Raw genomic sequence first — 3,551 nt, 5'->3', positions numbered from 1 at the left:
GCTCTCTACAACTACCTGAAAGGAGGCTGTAGCGAGGTGGGTGTCGGTCTCTTCTCCCAAGTAACTAACGATAGGACGAGAGGAAATGGCTTCAGGTTGCACCAGGGGAGGTTTAGGTTGGACGTGAGGAAAAATTTCTTTACTGCAAGAGTGGTTAAACATTGGAACAGGCTGCCCAGGGAAGTGGTTGAGTCCCCATCCCTGGAAGTATTTAAAAGACGGGTAGATGAGGCGCTTAGGGACATGGTTTAGTAGGCATGGTGGTGTTGGGTTGACGGTTGGACTCGATGATCTTGGAGGTCTCTTCCAACCTTAATGATTCTATGATTCTATGATTCTATGATTCTAATGTCTTATAAAATAGATTAAATATATCTGATCATGCAACTCACACACAATCCAGTTCACAACTTCAACATATTACATATCTTTATTATCATACTAACCAATTAGCAACGACTTTGTTTCCTGAGGTATATTGTACTACTCCCACAACTATCCCACTGCCATTTTGATTTCATTGACAAATTATTATTGTAATATTCCTCTAAGATTTTATTGTTCTCAGAGATTGCATTCCTTTCTACTTGCTCAACTCCAAATGCTTAACATGGATTGCTAAACCTCAAAATCCTCATCTAGCCATAAAAGCTCAAGGGGTAGTGTCTGCCAGATCTGGTTGGGGTTTTTTTTGTGCTGACTGAAATGTACTGTTTCCAAATGTACCTTGGTTTGCTCACTTGACCTAACTGGAGGACTTGGCCAGAAACATAAGACAAAACCTCTCTAACATCTTAGAAGTATTGTCAATGCTCGCCACATGTTCCAGCACAAAGTAGTAACCTTGTCAAACTGAGCCATAAAAGCTCTAATACAAACAGAAGAAAATTAAGTCAGTCATGTTTGGGCCACATAATGACCAGATTTCACTGTGTTGCTTCAATACCAATTTTTCATGTTTCTAAGAACAAAGAGTTTTCATTCTGCCGTTAGAAAGCAAACTGTAGTGAAAAAAATCAAAATGGATTTTTTTTTTTTAAAGAAACAATGGGGTTTAGGCCTTGGAGGTGGGTTGCAGCCCATCTCATCTACACGCTGAAATTTCACTCCTCTGTAGCTTGGATGTTTAGAACAAAGCAAGCTCATAACTCTCTAAGTGGTCCTGGGTATGCAGAAATTTCCAACGTCATACTTATCAGTCAAATCCCACTGCAGCACAGCTGTCTATCTACATTGATCAAGCTGGAGATCTGAGTCCTAGAGTTGATAATCAGGCTAAGCAAAGAATTAGTTCTCTCACTACTGAAAAGCTTCTTTGTTAATGCAGAGTACAACAGCTGTCATCACAGAGAGATGTGCATTTATTTTGGGGACAAGCAAATACATTCAGTGTCCCAGTTCTGATCTTTCAATGGTTGCACTGGCATTGTGAACAAAGCATACTGGTGCTATACACCTTAGTCATCCAGCCCCAGTGATCTCCTATAGCAAATCAGGCTTCTTTTCACAACCATGCTCTTATGTTTCTTTCAAAGCAAAACATAGACCATAAAAGAACAATGTTAGCCCAAGTCTTTATTGGGCAATACAGCCAGGGCATGCACCACTAGACCAAGACTGTAAGTTGCACAGTGAAATGCTCCTGCCTGAAGTGTAAAATAGCCATCAAAATGCCAGCAGCTGCTTGAAATTCCCCTCTCCCCATATTCAGAAGGTTTAATATTACCATAATGCCTTGTTAACAATGATGAGCAATAAACAGCTAGTGTCCCAAAAGAGTCCAGTGGCAAGTGAAGCATCAGAAGACACCAAGATCACCAGCTTGGCCTGTCCCATTCCTTTGCTGTGGGGGCAGCATGACTTTCAGGCTCTTCTCTCAGCCCACCAATGTTCCCGTGAGCCATTCCTCCTCCCCTCCTTTCCCTGTGGCCAGGACAGGTCCCTCTCTGCCATTCATCCCTGTGCTGACAGATTCCTGTTTTTCTGCACTCCTGATGGTCCCGGAGCATTTACTCTGATTCTCCCCTGGAAGTGGCTCCCTCTTCCTACTGACTACATGGGCAGCATGACTATCCTTTTCAGCACCATCTTTCAAATAACTGCAGGTGCAGTTATTTATTGTCTCTGTATCTGCTCATCTTAAATTTAATTCTACTGCAAAGACATGACTTCAAGTCAGACTGAAGTTTTTACTGTAGTAAAAAAAAATAAATTATTTTTGTTTTTTGGTTTCCATCCTCCCTTCTTCTAAATATTTAAGAAAGTTCATCTGTTAAAGAACCAACTTAGTTGAAGGCAGAGATGCAACAATCACCAAGTTCTCTACAGGTTTTTTCCCTTACGCTACAAAATTGTTATTAAAAAATACAACTCATCTCTCCTCCATTTTCTTTCTTTTTTTTTTTTTCTTTAATTCTCTCCTGTATTGTTCCTCTCCTTACTTTCATTTCTTACTTTTTCAGTGAATACCATGAATCTCTTCTGTCTGACTGCATACTGAAGAACAGCCAGAGTGTGGGAGTGGAGGCTTCTACTCTGGGAAATTCATATGATACCCAGCCTCACAAATCTAAGGAATTTCCATGGGTGCTGAGAGCTTTTGGTGGATCTCTCCAATGAGAATATGAAAATCTAAATTGATTTACACCATGGCTTTATATGGAATTCATAATGAAATAAAGATTATTAGATTTCTTCACAGTAAATAGTGTCAATTGAAATATTTTGTATGAAAAAGGAATGATGTGCAAAGAATAATATGATGTGACATAAGTTTTCATAAAAAAAAGATGCCATCTTTGATATCTTTATGTTTTGTGTTGGCTGCAATTAAAGTTCAAGATCTGAATATCACTAATGTGAGAATTACTCAGCTTTAGCCTTTCACATGCCAACTTCATAGGAACTACTCCCCTCTCCCTGCCAGCAAAGGGCCAAGAGGGAAAAGAGGAAGGGACAAAAAAAAAAAAAAAAAAAGCATAAAACAGAGTAAGCCAAGGTCTGGACAAAAATCTATTGAAATCTACTTTATAATATTTAGGGTATAGCCTAACACTTTACACAAGAATAGAATCAAGCATAAGGCCATCCTGGTCAAAGTTTGCACCCACATGAGCTAGAATTATGGCAGACTTAGCCATAATTTGGGAGGGTTGGGGGAAAGGTGAGGTGAAGGAGGGAAGTGGACTTGAGCAGAAAGCAAGTGTATTGCTTTGGCCTCTACACCAACAATAAACTTATTACAGTAAAACACTATAACACACCTACCAGTGGTCACTGTCAGTGTACTGCCTCCCATATGCCAACATCTGTGAGTTATCTGTTGCCAAACCCTGGTTAACTATCAAGAACAGATCTCTAAATTACTGTGCCAATTATGCACAGAAGTGGGTTTGCTATTGCTGGTCCATCTGCATGAATCAACATAAGCCAGCTGCAGCTGACTTTAAAAAAAGCATCCAATGATGCTAAACTCAAGTATGCCCAAGAACGAGACCTTCTCTCCTTGCTAGCTTTACTTTCATCATATTCAAGTTCTTTCTTATCATTAG

The sequence above is a fragment of the Pygoscelis adeliae genome, unplaced genomic scaffold (assembly GCF_000699105.1).
Source record: "Pygoscelis adeliae isolate BGI_AS28 unplaced genomic scaffold, ASM69910v1 Scaffold14, whole genome shotgun sequence".
In the NCBI taxonomy this organism is placed as follows: Eukaryota; Metazoa; Chordata; class Aves; order Sphenisciformes; family Spheniscidae; genus Pygoscelis; species Pygoscelis adeliae.
Note: the sequence above shows the minus strand (reverse complement) of the source record.